This window comes from Meles meles, chromosome Y (assembly GCF_922984935.1).
Source record: "Meles meles chromosome Y, mMelMel3.1 paternal haplotype, whole genome shotgun sequence".
In the NCBI taxonomy this organism is placed as follows: domain Eukaryota; kingdom Metazoa; phylum Chordata; class Mammalia; order Carnivora; family Mustelidae; genus Meles; species Meles meles.
Window position 1 is genome coordinate 13,263,165 of NC_060088.1, and position 17,595 is coordinate 13,280,759.

The following is a 17,595-nucleotide window of genomic DNA, read 5'->3' on the forward strand; positions in this document are numbered from 1 at the left end:
TTTAGTTTCATGGCCACACTTAGCTGCAAGAGGAGGTTGGAAGTATAGTCTGTTAGCCAAGCATGCTGCTGTTGGGCATGACATCCAGGGTATGTTACTAAGGAAAAAGGGAAGATGATTTTAGGTAGGCAGCTTGCTCCAGTGAGAGGTCTTCGACCCGGAAGCCCAGTGTCAGTGTGTGTTCCCATCTGAGACCTCTCTCACTCGGTTTTGGAGGGATTGGAGTTAGGACACACTAGAGGTCTCATAGACAGCCGGTTATGGAGGTAAGAGGAGCGGTGGAGCCAGAAAGGAGGCTGGAAAAAAAATGTGCCTCCTGCTCTCACAGGGTATGCACTGCTCCACCCCGGGCCATGGGCGGCTCTGGTCAGACAGGGCAGCCGGAGAGCTTTCTGGACGTAGAAGACAGGCGGGGCCCTTGGAAGCCAGGGCAGGCAATCAGGAAGCCCTCCTCATGCCCAGAAGAGTGTTTGGAGCTCATCGTGCAGAGATGAGCGGATGCCAGCGGAGCATAGCTTCCAAGGACCTGCCAATCAAGCAGGAGGCAGATGTCCAAAGATGTGAAACATCCAGATGCTTCTTAAGGACAAGGGCAAGGGCAGGGGTCCAGCACTAGGAAGACCATTGAGAGTGAAACAGGGTCTCCCATCACAAAGGAGTAGCAATGGGGTGCCTGGGTGGCTCAGTCGGTTCAGCCTCTGCCTTCAGCTCAGGTCATGATCCCAGGGTCCTGGGATCGAGCCCCGAGTCAGGCTCTCTGCTCGGTGGGAGCCTGTTTCTCTCTCTCCAACCTGCTTCTCTCCCTGCTTGTGCTTTCTCTCTGTCAAATAAATAAAATTAAAAAAAAAAAAAAAAAGCTACCTGGGACAGATCCAAGTCAGGGCTCAGACACTGCAGGTAGGGTTGGACTAAACGCCACGTTCCCTTCAAGATCCTTCCAGTCCTCAGCTGTTTCTTTGGCACTGGAGGATCTTTTTAAATCCTAATCCTAAGAAATGTCATTAAGACCGATTTAGAGTTAAAATTTGATTCCCGATGCGGGATGTGCAAGTTTTGAACAATAACAGAAGCTGCTTGAGGTTGTAGGCAAAGCTCTAAATTGAGGGGTTTTTTTGTTTGTTTTTTTGTTTTGTTTTGTTTTTTAAGAATTGTATTTATTTATTTGACAGAGAGACAGCGAGAGAGGGAACACAAGCAGGGAGAGTGGAAAGCCCATCAGGGAGCCTGATTCGGGGCTCGATCCCAAGACCCTGGGATCATGACCTGAGCTAAAGGCAGATGGTTAACAACTGAGCCACGCAGGCACCCCTAAATTGAAGTCTCTACTTGCTCTGTGGACATGAGTGTGAGAGGAAGGGGGCCTGGGGAGGGCCCTTGTGTGCCTGCACCTGGATACTGTCTGGTGGTCAGATAAAGGGATGGGGATCTGCAGCCGCCCGCTGCCCTTCACTGTGGGTGCCCAGGAGCTCAGACTCACCCCGGGTGCGGGTTTGGGGTTGTATCCTTTACTAAAGTGCCTACCATCCACGCAGCCTGGCCAGACTGACTAGAGCACCATTGCCTAGGGTCTGGCCACGTCCAGCCCTGCCTCACCTGGCCTCGCCCCCTGGCTCCCTCCTGCCCACCTCTCAGTACCCTTGGCTCCTTCCTGCCCAAGGTGAGGGTCTGGAATGCAGACCTTCTGCACTGTTCAACCACCCAGGCCCCCCCAGAGAGCTGCTCCTTTTTCCCTCTGTTCCATGCAAAGCCTCTGACTTCTGGGCCAGACACACTCCACCTGCTCCCAAACCCGGACAGACGGGGCAGGGCTGCTCCAGGACTGGGAGGAGCACACGCTCGAGTCGTTTCCTTGCGGCCTTCTGGAGAGTGGGCTGTGGAAGGTTCTTCTTCCTTAAGCTCACCCGTGTGCCGTCTCTCTCCTGTCTCCGAGGAGGGCATTCCTGCGCGCGGATCCTGCCCTGTTCCTTGTCTGCGCTGCTGATCTTCAGAGTTAAAGTCCCGATGGGTTGGGGGTTGCACAGTTTGCCAGGCAGCTGGCAGAGTCTCGGGTTGTGGCTGGTGTGTCCCATGATCGCTGTAGCCTCGTCCCGTGGCACTGGGGAGGCACAGTAAAGGCTGCGCGGGCACAGTCCGATTGCAGGACCCCAGCTGAAGGGCTGGCTGCCTCCAGTGTGCAGGGAAAAGGGTGCAGTGTGGGGCATAGGAAGATGGAGGCTGGCGGTGGTTGGGGAATGGGAAGTGTACCCTGAATGGTGGGGCGTGGGGGAGGAAGGGAAGTTCAGGCTCCCGGAACAGCAGATCCGCGCGCTTTTCTTCAGAGACTTTGGTTTGGACTGAGCACGGAGACACTTGACTTGTCGGGACCGGGTGCCTCTGGGAAGGTTTGGGGATAGGAGCTCCTCTCTTAGCGGGTGAGCTGCGTGCTTAGGGGGACTGGTGAGGTGTCCGTTCCTTGTTCACTCATCCTCGCAAACCTCATGGTGGGAAAGAAGCCAGATGCAGAGGGCTGCATGCCGTGCAACTCCATTTGCTTGCCTCGTGACTCCATTTGCCTGCCTCGTGCTGAATGGGAAAAGCTACAGAGACACAGAGGCAGCCAGTGCTTGCTGGGGGCTGCGAGCATGAGGAACGGGGAAGGCTGCCTGATGCGCGTGGGGTTTCCTGCCGGGGTAACGAGGTTTCCGAGCTGGATGGGGAGATGGTTGTGCAGCATTGTGAGTTTACCCAGTGCTCCTGGTCTGCTCACTGGAAAACGGTTACTCAGTGTTCTGTTTCTTTCCTCTCAATTAAACAAAAGCCCAGAGGTATGATAAGGCAAGTCTCTGCCAAGGATTTGCTCAGGGTGCGTTTTCCTGACCCTTGGGGTGGCTGGGAGTGGGTCTGGTACTTTCTGTGGCTGGACTTGCCCATCCCTCCTCTGAGTCAAGGCCCCCTCTGCTTCCCCCCCAGCACCATGCTGCTTTACCGCCTCGCGGCCTGGGGCTTGGCCGCCCTGCTGTGCGTGGAGGGCGCCATCCTGCTCTACTCCCCGTCCGTGTCCAGGCAAGCCAGGGCTCCAGCTCCCAGGCCCCGCGGGACCCTGTAGACGGTGTGTGGGCGCGGAGCCAGAGTGGGCCCCTCGCAGGCCCTCCTGCGCAGAGCCGCCAGTGGCCCCTGGCGGGATGGGGGGGTGCCCATGACAGTGTGCCCTGCGGCTCATGTCCCGGCCTCTGCCCTTCACATCTGGGTGCTGGGCGCTTGTGCACACAAGCACATGTGCAGAGCTCCAGGGGCGTCTCCTTCGGGTGTGCACACATCTCTAGGTGTGTCCTCCCCATGGAGAGAGCTTTCGCAGGTACACGCTGTATTCTCCATGCCAGCTGCCTCCGCATGAGCAAGGGCGGCGACCATCCTGAGGAGGAGTTCGCATCGTCGGGGAGAATCTGAGCGTTGCTCTTGGGAGAGCTAGTTCTGAGCCTCCGCCAGCCTCACTGTCACTTCTCTCCCAGCTGTCAGCTCTCCTGAACAAAGACACCAAGAGAGAGTGGTCTGAAATGGTCTCAGCTTCTTCTTCAACCTAGTATCTCATCCCTGCAGGGGCGCTGGGGTGGCTCAGTCAGTGAGGCATCTGCCCTCTGCTCAGGTCCTGGGATTGAGCCCCGTGTCTGAGCAAGGAGCCTGCTTCTCTCTCTCCCTCTGCCGCTCCCCCTGCTTGCACATGCTCTAATGCTGTCTCTGTCAAATAGATAAAATCTTAAAAACAAACAAACGAAACAGTAAGTCTCATTGATGCAATCATTTGGAAGGCCTTCTGGTTCCTCCAAGTTTGTACATTCTAACTGCCAATGGAAAACTGAAAAACAGGTTGGACATTGTTGTCTCTTTGTGATTTTAGGGCACTGTAGACAAGGATCCATAGAGCACAGCCCTGAGGACAAATCCGGCTCTCTGCTTGGTTTTGTAAGTAAAGTTTTATTGGAACACAGTCATGGCCATTTGTTTATGCCTGATTTATAGTTGCTTTTGTACTGCAGTGTCAGTTCTGACAGGGTGCGTGGTCCACGGAGCAAAAAGTACTTCTATCAGTGTTCCCTGACAGAGAAAGTTTGCTGACTCGTGCTTTTCCATTTTTCCGTTTTGTTTTGTTTTGTTTTGTTTTTTGACTTCTTTTTTTTTGTTTGTTTGTTTTTTGACTTCTCGCAGCTACTTAGATGTCTCCAGATTGGTGTTGCCTAGTTGAAGGTCGGTGCTCCCAGAGTTGTGGGTCTGTCCACCCACACAGCTGCTCTCCTGAGGAACTTTAAAAGGTCAAGTACAGACAGGAGCTATCATAATGGATGCCCTTCCTTGGAAAGGGAGTTACTGTCCGTCAGCTTCATCGGTGGGCTCCGGGAGCCTACTGGGAAGGTTGCGTCTGAGCGTGAGGGAGCCAGTGGTGCAGGGCTCATGAGGGGCTCTTGGGAGCCCCCACGGTCCTGAGGAGGCCGCTCCTGGGCCTGTGTCAAGCTCTCATCCTCACCCTTTCATTCGTTGCTCACTTTTTTGCACTTTCTATCACTTCCCCCTTCCCCGTCCACCGCACCTGTTAATGTTAATGTTAACAGGCCGTGCCTATTAAAACAAGGGTGCCTGCATCTTTATCCCTCCACCTTGTGTGGCCGCAGGGGCTGTCCCTCAGCTGGTTTTCTACCTCCTGCGTTCCTGGGACAATCCTCTCTCCCCTTTGCCTTTGATTCTTGCTTCCTCTTGGCCCTTTTTTCTGTTATGTGTGCATTTCTTTGCAGATGGTTCTGATCTTGGTAAACTCACACCTGTGTGTGCACTCCCCTGCATCACAGGCTGACCGACACATCCCATGATCCCTCAGTAGGAATTCCTGTTCTTGGGGACTCCTGCCTGCGTGGCTCTGGGTGGTTAAACCCTCCCCTCCTGCTTGTGACCTCTTTCTCTCTCTCATACTCTAACAAATAAATTTTTTAAAAAAGACTTTGTTTATTCATTCGTGGGTGGGGTGGGATAGAGGGAGAAGCAGGCTTCCCATCACGCAGGGAGCCCACAGGGCGCTGGATCCCAAGACCTGGGACCATGACCTGAGCCGAAGGCAGATGCTTCACTGACTGAGCCACCGAGGGGCTCAAAATAAATCAAGTCTTAAAAAATAAAATTCCAGTCCTTCTTCCTGAAAAGCACCCGTGAAATGATTATAAGGCACAACCGTGGCACACATTTGTTCTGGAACATGAAGCTTGGGAATTTCGGGGTGCTCTGGGGGCGGGACTGGATCTTCTTCCCAGGACTGGCCAGGCACGGTGCAGAGCGGGTTCCTAAAACCTCACTACTGCATAGAGCGCCTCTGTGTCTACTTGAACCACGTCTTTTTCTCCTTGAAGAGACCCAGGGTGGGGACTCCCCCATTCCAGTGTGTCTGTTTCTGTCTTTCCCGGCAGGGCCCTTTAACAGGTCCCCCAGTGGAAAGCCTTAGAGGCCCTCCTGTCTTCAGGACCGACGAAGCCCTGACTGAGCCACCTTTCTCTCAGGGCTCCCTTGCTTACTCGCAGACAGGAGCTACGGCCGTATTTCCTTTGGGCCGGCTCTGAAGTGGACTTATGCATTTCCCTTGCCACTCTCCTGCTCTTATCTCGGCTTCCAGAGAAGTCTGTATGTTCCAGCAAAGTGCTGTTTTCCAGAACGACTTGTTTCCTCCCTCAGGTGTGAGCGGGACCTGGAGCATACCGTCCCCCACTACGTCACCACGTACTTGCCGCTGCTGCTGGTCTTCGTGGCCAACCCCATCCTGTTCCAGAAGACGGTGACCGCGGGTGAGTGACAGGGAGCGCTCCGGGGGCGGGACCATGGGCGTACAGGGGTGGGACCATGGGGGTACGGCTCCGTGCCTTGGGCTCACGTGGTGGCAGGTGTCGTGGTTCTGGAATCACCGGGACAGTTGCCCTCATCGGTCCCCCTCCAGAGACGGAAGCACAGGACACGTGGGGAACGTGAGCGTGTGTGGTAACGGCGGTGAGCAGGCCCCTTCAGGGCTGGGCTCCGTCTCTACCAGCGTTGAACAGCTCCAGGCCGGAACCAGTGGACTTTCCGTTTCTGTCGGGGCTCATCGTGGGTCTGCACTCGCTGTGCCCTGCACGCCCCGGGCGCGCCCCTGGAAAACTGTGAAGTTCCCATGGCGCTGGGGGATGAGTCTGGGCTGAGAGTGGTGAGCCTGGCCACTCCCAAGATACGCTTGGCTTGTGTCTTTCCTCGGTGGGGCAGGAGACAGGAAGCAGAGCACAGGAAGTGAGTCAAGTGCAGTGGTAAGAACTGGATAAGAAGGAGGTTGTGAGCCAGCAGAAGGCGCTGGAAGGCTGAGACTGGGGACTTGGCATTCTGGTCCCCACCGTGTCCTCATGGAAGCGTGACCGGGAGCAACCTCCAGCCTTAAGCCCCGGCGGTCCCTCAGGTGCGGATTAAGAATGAGGACGTGCGGGACGCCTGGGTGGTCAGTCCGTTAAGCCTCCTGGGATCGAGCCTTGCGTCATCTTGGGGTCCAGGGGTCCGGCCCTGCATCGTCAGGGTCCCCGCTTGGGGGGGCGTTCTCCTCCTCCCTCTGCCGCTCCCAGAAACGTGTGCACGTTTTCTCATTCGCAAATAATGAGATCTTTGACAAAAAAAAGAAAAAAGTGCATCTTAACAGGAGGTCGATTGAAGATGAGCCGTTGACTGGAGAACTTTAAAACGTTCAAAGGACTCTGCCAGAAGGAATAGGAAATCATTGCGGGTCTTTGGATCCCTTTTTTGTCCCCCACGTCTGCATTTAAAAACAGTATGTTAAATACAGCAACTTTTTTTTATATAAACATATAATGTGTTATTATCCCCAGCACTACAGGTCTGTGAATCACCAGGTTTACACACTTCACAGCATTCACCATAGCACATACCCTCCCCAGTGTCCATAACCCAACCACCCTTTCCCTACCCTCTCCCCCCAGCAACCCTCAGTTTCTTTCCTGAGATTAAGGGTCTCTTATGGTTTGTTTCCCTCCTGATCCCATCTTGTTTCATTTTTTTTCCTACCCCCCAAACTCCCTGCCCTGCCTCTCAACTTCCTCATATCAGGGAATCATATGATCATCGTATTTCTCTGATTGACTTCTTTCACTAAGCATAATACCCTCTAGTTTCATCCTTGTCGTTGCAAATGGCAAGATTTCATTTCTTTTGATGGCTGCATAGTATTCCATTGTGTATATACACTACATCTTTTTTATCCATTCACTGTTGATGGACATCTAGGTTCTTTCCGTAGTTTGGCTATTGTAGACATTGCTGCTATAAACATTCGGGTGCACGTGCCCCTTTGGATCACTACGTTTGTATCTTTAGGGTAAATACCCTAAAGTAGTGCAATTGCTGGGTCATAGGATAGCTCTATTTTCAACTTTTTTTTTTTTTAATATTTTATTTATTTGACAGAGAGAAATCACAACTAGGCAGAGAGGCAGGCAGAGAGAGAGGAGGAAGCAGGCTTCCTGCAGAGCAGAGAGCCCGATGCGGGGCTTGATCCCAGGACTCTGAGATCATGACCTGAGCCGAAGGCAGAGGCTTTAACCCACTGAGCCACCCAGGCGCCCTATTTTCAACTTTTTTGAGGAACCTCCGTGCTGTTTTCCAGAGTGGCTGCACCAGCTTGCATTCCCACCAACAGTGCAGGAGGGTTCCCCTTTCTCTGCATCCTCGCCAGCATCTGTCATTTCCTGACTTGTTAATTTTAGCCATTCTGACTGGTGTGAGGTGATATCTCACTGTGGTTTTGATTTGTATTTCCCTGATGCTGAGTGATGTGGAGCACTTTTTCAGGTGTCTGTTGGCCATCTGGATGTCTTCTTTGCAGAAGTGTCTGTTCATGTCCTCTGCTCATTTCTTGACTGGATTATTTGTTCTTTGGGTGTTGAGTTTGATAAGTTCTTTGTAGATTTTGGGTACTAGCCCTTTATCTGTTATGTCATTTGCAAATATCTTCTCCCATTCTGTCAGTTGTCTTTTGGTTTTGTTGACAATACAGCAACTTTTTAAGCAGATTTGCATGAACACTGAGTTAGTTACATCAAACAAATCAAAACCACGTATAGGAAAGACCTATATTTCTATAGGAAAGAAATGCATGAAGATGTGCACAGTGCTGGTTTGAGGCTGTCAAATGGATAGATAAAATCTTTAAAAAAAAAAAAAAGATAGCAAGATTTTAGGAGGTTTCCCTCAAAAAGTTTCATTACCCTTCCAGTGAAACACGAGTTTTGGGTCATTTGATATTGGGTTAGTCTATTTCATAGGCTGCTCAGATCCACTCACACTGATGTGGGACGAGTGTTCCCCTTAGAAACATTTGTTGCTCTCTGCTGTAGACGTGAGGTGAGGAAAGGAGTTACAGCTCTTAAATTCTGCACGCACTGGTTTCTGCTGATCGAGGGGCTCCCCGCCCAGGACATACAGGTGTTAGAAGACACATTTCCTGACCCCCTGCATTTTCAATTAGCAATAATTGCGCTACGGGTAAACCTCATTGGTGACGATACTGCTGCTGTGCAAAGCTTGACCCCCTGCATTTTCAAGTAAATCGTGTAACGTGGGCTTGTTTTCCTTCCGACAGTTGGCTGCCCAACGTCATCGAGAGCCTTCTCTTCTACCTTGAAATGCAAGCAGATCTCAACAGCAGCTGTTTGAAACCTGTCAGAAATGCGGCAAAGACCACGTGGTTTATTATGGTAGGTCAGGCTTGATTTTTTTTTTTTTTTAAGATTTTATTTATTTATTTATTTGACAGAGATCACAAGTAGATAGAGAGGCAGGCAGAGAGAGAGAGAGAGAGAAGCAGGCCCCTACTGAGCAGAGAGCCTGATGCCGGGCTGATCCAAAGACCTTGAGATCATGACCTGAGCTGAAGGCAGAGGCCTTAACCCACTGAACCACCCAGGTGCCCCTCCCCTTTTTAAAAAAACGTCTGGTTTTAGTATCAGGATAATGCTGGCCTCAGAGAACAAATTTGGAAGCTTGCCTCTTTCTTCTGTGTTGCCCTTGACAAGAATCGCTGTTAACTGTTCTTTAAATGTCTGGCACATGTCACCGGTGACGGCTCCACTTCCCAGGGCATCACACTGAGCTCGTCGGAAAGCGCCTGTAGGCAGTGCGTGTCTATGGCTGCTGTGGCGCTGTTGCGCTGCCTTCTGTTCTGCGTTGTGCACTCCCCTTGCATCCGGTACATGCCCGTGGTCAGCTGTGATTATGTTAAATCACAGATTTTTGGTGGAAGATCAGCGGCAGCTCATGGCTAACTGAAGGCCCAAACGGAAACAGGAGTAGTTAGTTATGATTTAAAGAATTCTTAGTAACGTGACAGTCGGGGAGCTGTGTCACTGATACCTCAGTTAAATCTGGGAAGACGAGCAGCTGGGATCTTCAGCATTTTTTCTGAGATTGCGGAATGAGTTAAGCTCTGTCTTTGAGTGATGGCAGCATTTATTCAGGTTGTGCGAAGCTGGGTGACACATGTGCTAAGTCTAAGGAATGGACCTGCCGTGCAAGAGCTGCCACGGTGACCGCAGGGAAGGGTCAGTAACCGCAGGCCCCGGCACTGTTCACTTAGCCTCATCGCATTCTGTTAGCCTCCTCCAAGTGAGCTGCCAGCAAGCCCTTCTAGCAAATCTCACATAGTGTTCACCTCTGGTGGGGCCTAGTGATGCTTGTTTCTCGTAGGGTTGAACAGATTCAGATGCTGTGTAGTTAACACATAACCCAACGTGTTCATAGTTTAAGGGGAAATGAGGCAGATGTTCGTCTGAGGAGTGGAATTCAGAAGCGAAACAGGGGAGTGAAAACGACTAAGCCACATCTGAAATACCAGGGCGGTTCACGGGGGGCTGAGGACGCGGTACAAGGAGGGAGCAAGCCCAGGGCGGGGTCCCCCACAGCAGCCCCAGCTTAGTTTTCCCTGCGCGACGTGCTGCTGCAGATGTCGGTCCCCTCTCCTAAGCGGTCACCCAGGGACTGAGACCTGGCTGGGTCTTGGGCTGTCTTCTTCCTCCTTTTTCCAGCTCCTGTGCTATTGTTTTTTCCAGTAACAGGGAGCTATCCATAAAGCAGAAAATACTGTTCCGTGGGGGAGAGAAGACCCGCAGACACAGTTCCAGGCAGTTAGCATGGTTAGGCTTCTCTGTACTGTTGTGCTGAAGTGACTTATCCGTCATGTTCTGAAGCATGTGGGACTTTAGGATTCGCTAGGCTCACCTTGAACCTCCATGAGTAAGTAAGTGACATGGGCTCAGGCACTTTCTTGGCACTTAACATGAGTGAACTGAATTTGATCTTCAGCAAATGTGTTTTGAGCATCTGCTATATTGTCAGCACCGTTTCAGTTGGGGGAGGGGCGTGTCCGTGAGAAGTACAATGTACGAAATTTATAGGTAAGTAAAGACAGTGCTGCTTCTACTTTTTAAAAAAATGTGACTTGTTCGGGCGCCTGGGTGGCTCAGTGGGTTAAAGCCTCTGCCTTTTAGCTCAGGTCATGATCCCAGAGTCCTGGGATCGAGCCCCGCATCTGGCTTTCTGCTCAGCAGGGAGCTTGCTTCCTCCTCTCTCTGCCTGCCTCTCTGCCTACTTGTGATCTCTCTCTGTCAAATAAATAAATAAAATCTTTGGGGAAAAAATGTAACTTGTCAGAGAAATACAGAAAATGCAAGGACTATGTTGGTTTGGGGATCGAGGGTGAGAGTTTCTGGACGAGGTGATGTTCAGACCGGGTGTCGCACAGCAGACCCGCGGGGGAGACGAGAAGGATAACCAGACAGCCAAGACCCGGTGCGGAGACAGGGGAGCGTCCGTGTGTGCGCGTTGGGGATGGCCACAGTGTGGGATGGTGTGACTGGTTGTTGGAGGCCAGAGAGGCAGGTGCGGAACTGCTGGTGAAGGGTTTGCAGATCCTGCTAAAGGCCGGCGAAAGGCCAGGTAAGGTTTGTACGTAAAGAGAGACTTGGATTTGCTGGCGGAGGACCGAGTGCATCCTGGGAGAATTGCTTTCATGATCCGGTTTTGTGGCCGCGGCAGGTTTCCGCTGGGGCGTCTGCATTGTGGCACTGGCATGTGAAGTGCGTCTTTATAAGCAACTGGAATTGTCCTCAGAACTACAAGTCAAGAAAAAGGGTACTTCTCACCAACAGAAACTTGGTTAGCTTTTATCTTACGGACTCCAGAAAAACTTAAAGTATTACTTCCTCTTTCTAGGAGCGTTAAGGACTTTAGTGCCACATTTCTGACGCTCCACCAACAGGGTCGCTTCTCGGGAGGGAAGAATTCCTAAGTCCGCCACTGATCTTATCACCGCCTCCAGGGTGGCGCGGGTGCGAGAAGGTGTGTATTTTTCAGGCGCTGCCTTCCCCACGCCTCCGAGGTCCCCGTGGGAGAGGGGACGAGGGGGTGTGTTCCAGTGGGAGGCTGGGGGCGGGGCCCGGCGGGAGGGGCGGGGCTAGGACCGCCCTTGAGAGAGTGCGTGTGCGGGTGGGGGCGTGGCCAGAGCGGAGCTCCGGGCGGGGTTCTGGCAGGAGTGAACTTCCGTGGAGGTGAAGCCCCTGCCGCGGCGGGCGGGGGGACGCTGGCCCAGGCTAAGTGGTGGGGTGCCGTGCAAACGGGGGTGTGTCTTGGAGGGCTGGGGGGGACAAGTGTTGCACCGTGTCGGCTGTTCCTGACTGCGTCCAGAGAGAGGGACGCGGCCACGGAGGTCGAAATGCGGCCGTACAACAGCTGCATCAGGAGGATGGTGGCTGGTGGGCAGAGCGGAGGCACAGGGCACCAGGGGAGACGTAAGGGTTTGTGGTTAGAAGAAACGTGAGTACGTCCCCAGGCAGGACGCTTGTGGCATGATGAGAACATAGTGGGCAGGAGTGAGGGGAATCGTTGCATCTTACAGTGCCTCTGTACTGCCATCCCACAGTCCCTCTGTCTCCCACAGCCCATTCCTTCTTCCGCCATGTCCCCCATCTCCCATAACCCATTTCTTCTCGCGTCATGCCCCACATCTCCCGCAATCCTCTACTTTTCCTACTATGCGTGTAGTGTCCCATCCATCATTGCTTCTCCCACTATTCTCTACCCCTCCCACAATCACCTTGTTGTCCCACCATGCTTTGCTTTTCCTACAATCCTTTGTCTCTCCTAGAGCCCATTCCTTCTTCCACCATGCCTCATTGTCACAAACCTTGCTTCTGCCACCATTTTCCAGCCCTCCCACAATCCCTCTGTTGTCCCACCATTCTTCACTTCTCCCACAGTCCCTTGCCTCTCCCACAATCCATTCCTTCTCCCACCGTTCGTCACATCTCCCACAACCCATTTCTTCTCCCACCATGCCCCGTATCTCCCACAATCCATTTTTTCTGTCACCACGCCCCTCATTTCCCATAATCCGTTCTTCCACCATGCCCCACATCTCCCACAACCCATTTCTCCTATCGCTACGTCTTTCATTTCCCATAAACCATTTCTTCTCCCACCATTCCTCACTTCTGCCATAATCCGTTTCTTCTGTTGCCACACCTCTCATTTCCCATAAACCATTTGTTGCCACGCCACTCATTTCTTATAAACCATTTATTCTCCCACCGTTCCTCACTTCTCTCATAATCCCTTGCTTCTCCCGTAGTCATTTGTCTCTCCCACAGTGCATTCCTTCTCCCACTATTCCTCATGTCTGCCATAATCCATTTCTTGTCCTACCGTGCCCCACTTCGCCCAGTTCATTTCTTCTGTCGCCACGCCCATTTCCCATATACCATTTCTTCTCCCAACATTCCTTTTTCCCATAATCCGTTTCTTCTGTTGCTACGCCTCTCATGTCCCATAATACATTTCTTCTCCCACCATGCCTCACATCTACCATAATCCATTTCACCTCCCACAATCCATTTTTTCTGTTGCCACAGCCGCCTCATTTCCCATAAGCCACTTCTTCCACCATGCTTCACGTCTCCCATAATCCATTTCTTCTGTCACCACGCCCTTCGTTTCCCATAAACTGTTTCTTCTCCCATCATGCCTTACTTCTTCATAATCCCTGACTCTTTTTCACAGTCCCTTGTCTCTCCCACAATGCATTCCTTCTCCCACTATGCCTTATGTCTCCCATAATCCATTCGTTCTTCTACCATGTCCCACATCTCCCACAATCCGTTTCTTCTGTTGCCACGCCCCTTATTTCTCATAATCCATTTCTTCTCCCACCATGCCCCACATCTCCCACAATCTTTTTCTTCTGGCGCCATGCTCATTTCCAATAAGCTATTTCTTCCACCATTTCTCACCTATGCCTACCATTCTCCGTCCTTCCCGTGATCCATTCCTTCTACCATTGCCCGCTGTTCCCACAGTCCATTTCTCCTCCCCCATTCTTTACGTCTCCCACATTCCCGTGTCTCCTCCGTAATCTGTTCCTTCTCCCACCATTCCCTGCTTCTCCCACAAGGCACTCCTCCCCCAATTCCTTATCTCTGCCACAGCCCCCTGCCTGTCCCACTCCCCGTTTCTTCTCCCGCAGCTCCCCTTACCCATGCTGCTCATGATTTCCCCACTTTCTTTTCTGTCTCACAGTTTTCCGTCTGTTCTGTAATCCCTTGTTCTCCTTGCTGCCCTGTTGCTCTCAAGTTATTTCTTTCTAGTAATTGCCCATTTTGTCCCAGAGGTTTTGATGCTTTATTTTTTTGCAAGCCTTCACATTCTCTGGACAGGCACAGTTAGTACCCGGCCCCACAATGCACTCCCCCATAATTCCTGTCCCTTACCATGCCCGGTTCAGGCCCATGGTCTCTTGTCTTTCCCACAAGGCCCTCCCAGAATTCCACCTTCTCTGCCATCACCCAGTGTTCACTCTTTCCAAATATTCTTTTTTTGTTTTTTAAGATTTTATTTATTTATTTGACAGACAGATCACAAGTAGGCAGAGAGGCAGGCAGAGAGAGAGAGGAGGAAGCAGGCTCCCTGCTGAGCAAAGAGCTCGATGCGGGACTCGATCCTGGGACCGTGAGATCATGACCTGAGCCGAAAGCAGAGGCTTAACCCACTGAGCCACCCAGGTGCTCCCCCAAATATTCTGTTTCTAGTAATTCCTTGTGTTGTGCACGGTGCCCTTTCTCTGCCACAACTTTTTTTTTTTTTTAAGATTTTATTTAACAGAGATCAGAAGTAGGCAGAGAGGTAGAGAGACAGAAAAGTAGGCAGAGAGGCAGAGAGACAGAAAGGGGGGAAGCAGGCTCCCCACTGAGCAGAGAGCCTAATACAGGGCTTGATCCCAGGAGGATGGGACCATGACCTGAGTAGAAGGCAGAGGCTTAGCCCACTAAGCCACCCAGGCGCCCCTAAAGTTCCTCTTCTATCCCGAAATTCTGTCCTTCAGTTTCTTGTCGTTCCCTCACAGCTCTGTCTCCCACAATTCTCTGTAGTTTCCTTTAATTCCGTTCCCTTTTCTCACACAATTCTCACGCTCCCATAACCCTTTCTCTTTCCATGATGTACTGTTTACTTCCACAGTTGTTTTGTTTAATGCTTTTATTACTTTGAAACTGGCAGCATAATGAACAGTGTTAGCTTCAGGCTACAATCCAGGGATCCGGCGGTTTTATTCTTTACCGCTCATGAGTGCGTTCTTTTTTTTTTTTTCTTTTTAAGATTTTATTTATTTATTTGACAGAGAGAGATCATAAGTAGGCAAAGAGGCAGGCAGAGAGAGTGAGAGGGAAGCAGGCTCCCTGCAGAGCAGAGAGCCGGACGTGGGACTCGATCCAGAACCCTGAGATCATGACCTGAGCCACCCAGGCGCCCCTCATGAGTGCGTTCTTAATCCTCTTCCCCTCCTTCTTCCATCTCCCACTGGCTTCACCTCGTTTTTGGTGATCTCTTCTTTTTCTTTATTTGTTTCTTAAATTCCACAATGAATGAAATCGTATAGTACTTGTCTTTCTCTGACTCGTTTCAGTTAACATCATACTTTCTAGATCCATCTATGTATTACAAATGGCCAGTTTTCTTTTTTGTGGCTCAGTAATGTTCCATTGCACGTATATACCGTATGTTCTTGACCCATTCACATACTGATGGATAGTTGGGCGGCTTCCATGGTTTAGCTGTTGTAACTAATGTTACGGTAAACATATGGGTGTGTGTATCTTTGAAAGTTAGTATTTTTTATAAATCACTTTTTTAGAAGTCTTTTTTATAAATGACTTTTTTATAAGGCATCTTAGGATGGTCTCCCAAAAGTTAGAAATAGACCTGCCCTATAATCCAGCAACTGCACAAACTACACAGAAAAACTAAATCCGAGGGATGCCGGCACCGTGACATTTAGAACAGCATTGTCTGCCACAGGCAAACTACAGAAACAGCACAAGTGTTCGCTGGCTCTTGAATGCATGAAGAAGATCCCATGGAATATTATGCAGCTGTAAAGAGCAATGAAACCTTTCTATTTGCAGGGACATGGATGGAGCGAGAGTATTATGCTAAATGAAATAAACCTGAGAAAGACAAATATCATATGATTTGCTCATATGTGGAATTTAAGAAACAAAAGAATGAACAAAAGTGGAAAGTAGAAATCCAGAGAGAGTCTTAATTATAGTGAATGAACTGATGGGTTCAGAGCGGAGGTGGAGGGTAATGGGTTCAAGAAGCGATGGGGGAGGAGGGCCCTTGCGGGGCTCAGCCGGGGTCGTGTGCACACGGTGACACTAGACTCTGCGCTTGAAACTGCTATTGGGCTGTTAGCTGATGGGAATTTTAAGTGAAAACTTAAACATTAGCACGACTCCTGGGTGGCTCAGCGGGTTAATAAGCATGTGCCTTCCACACAGGTCAAGGTCTCAGGGTCCTGGGTTGGAGCCCTGAGTTGGGCTCCCTGCTCAGCAGGGAGCCTGCTTCTCTCTCTCTCTCTGCTGCTCCCCCTGCCTTTTTTTGTTTGTTTTTTGAAGATTTTATTTATTTATTTGACAGAGAGATCACAAGTAGGCAGAAAGGCAGGCAGAGAGAAAGGGGTAACAGGAAGCCCAATGCGGGGCTCGATCCCAGGACTCTAAGATCATGACCTGAGCCGAAGGCAGAGGCTTAACCCAGGGAGCCACCCAGGGGCCCTGCTCCCCCGTTTATATGCATGTGTTGTCTCTTTCTCCCTGTGTCAAATAAATAAAGTTGTTTAAAAAGATAAAAAGAACATTAGTAGATAAGAGAAAAAAAGAGTGTCTATCCCACAGTTCTCATTCTCCCCAGTTGTTCTTAGTGGTCTCTGCGTCTCCCGTAATACATTTTGCCGTTTCTCATTCCCACAGTTCTCCCTCACTGCTGTGATCTTATCTCTCCCGCATGCCCTGTTTTTCTCCCCACCCCTTTCCCCACAGTGCTCTTTCCCACAACTCCCTTCTCCCTTCTGTCATCCCTTTGCTCACATAATTCCATTTCAGTCCCACATTTCTCCTCTTTTTCCCATAATCCCGTGTCTTACCCACAGTCTCCTGTCTCCGGTGCAATTCCTTCTGCCCTGGTTCTTTCTCTCCCAGGATCCCTTTTGTCCTGCGGTGCCTTGTGGCTTCCTCACTTTCCTAGGCCCTCCGCCGCCTGGTTCTCAGGCTGCTTTCCTGCCCTTTCCCTCGCGCTCGCGCGATTCAGACTCTTCATCGTCCCTCCCAGCTTGGTCTCCTGTGGTGCTGCTTTCCTCCATGCTCTCTCTTCCCCAAAATTCGGTTTCTTCTCAAGTCCTCTGACCTCCCCCACAGTTCCTTCTTGCAGCTGCCTGTCTCCCTTCGTTGTGTTCTTCCCAGCAGTTCTCCCTCTTTGCCACATTCTCTCTGTGAGTGTGTCGCGCATCCTTACAAGTCCGTCTCTCCCTGGATTCCGTTTCTCTCCACAGCTCCCCCTTCGCTCCAGAATTTGCGTCTCTCCCACAGGTCTTTTCCGTTCTGAATTCTCTTGTGTCCTCCACAGTTTTCACTCCCACAGTTGTCTGTCCCTCTTGGGAGTCCTTATCGTCTCCTTCATTCCCTGTTGCCATGGCCCTTCTCAGTGTGACACCAAGTGGCCCCGCGTGGTTGCTGCGAGGGAAGTGTGGAGGAGAACATGCCCTGGGCTCTGACTCTGGTGCATTTTCTAGATCAAACTCAGTGCCCTGAAAGCGATCCAGGCCCTGGTGTCTTATGATCTCTGTGGCTCAGGGGCTTTCGGGGAGTACAGGCATGACAGGTGACGGTGCGGGAGACATCCAGTGTGACTTCAGAAATGTGCAACTGCGTGGGGCCAGGAAGTTCCCAAGAACCTGTCTGGGCTGGCCGGGCTTGTCAAAGCAAGGGTCCAGGAAGGGGGGCTGGCCCTTGGGCCTCAGGAGCTTGCCGGCATCTGCACAGCCCGCAGGGACATGCGTCAGGGGTTCACACTGCACCAACCGAGAATTAGTGCAAATCCCCCAGTGGCCCCACTGGACTATGTTCTCCAAGACTCGCCCAGCCAGCATGCTCTGTCTTCATGGAGACCTTTAAGGCCAGAAGACAAAACCCATGGAAGTGCAGGCCAGGGCTGGGCCGTGGCAGCACTGCC

At 51.3% G+C, this 17,595-nt stretch overlaps 1 pseudogene; it reads left to right on the forward strand.

The window, feature by feature from the left end:
• Positions 1-17,595, forward strand: part of LOC123935794 — a 42,395-nt pseudogene that overhangs the window by 16,827 nt on the left and 7,973 nt on the right.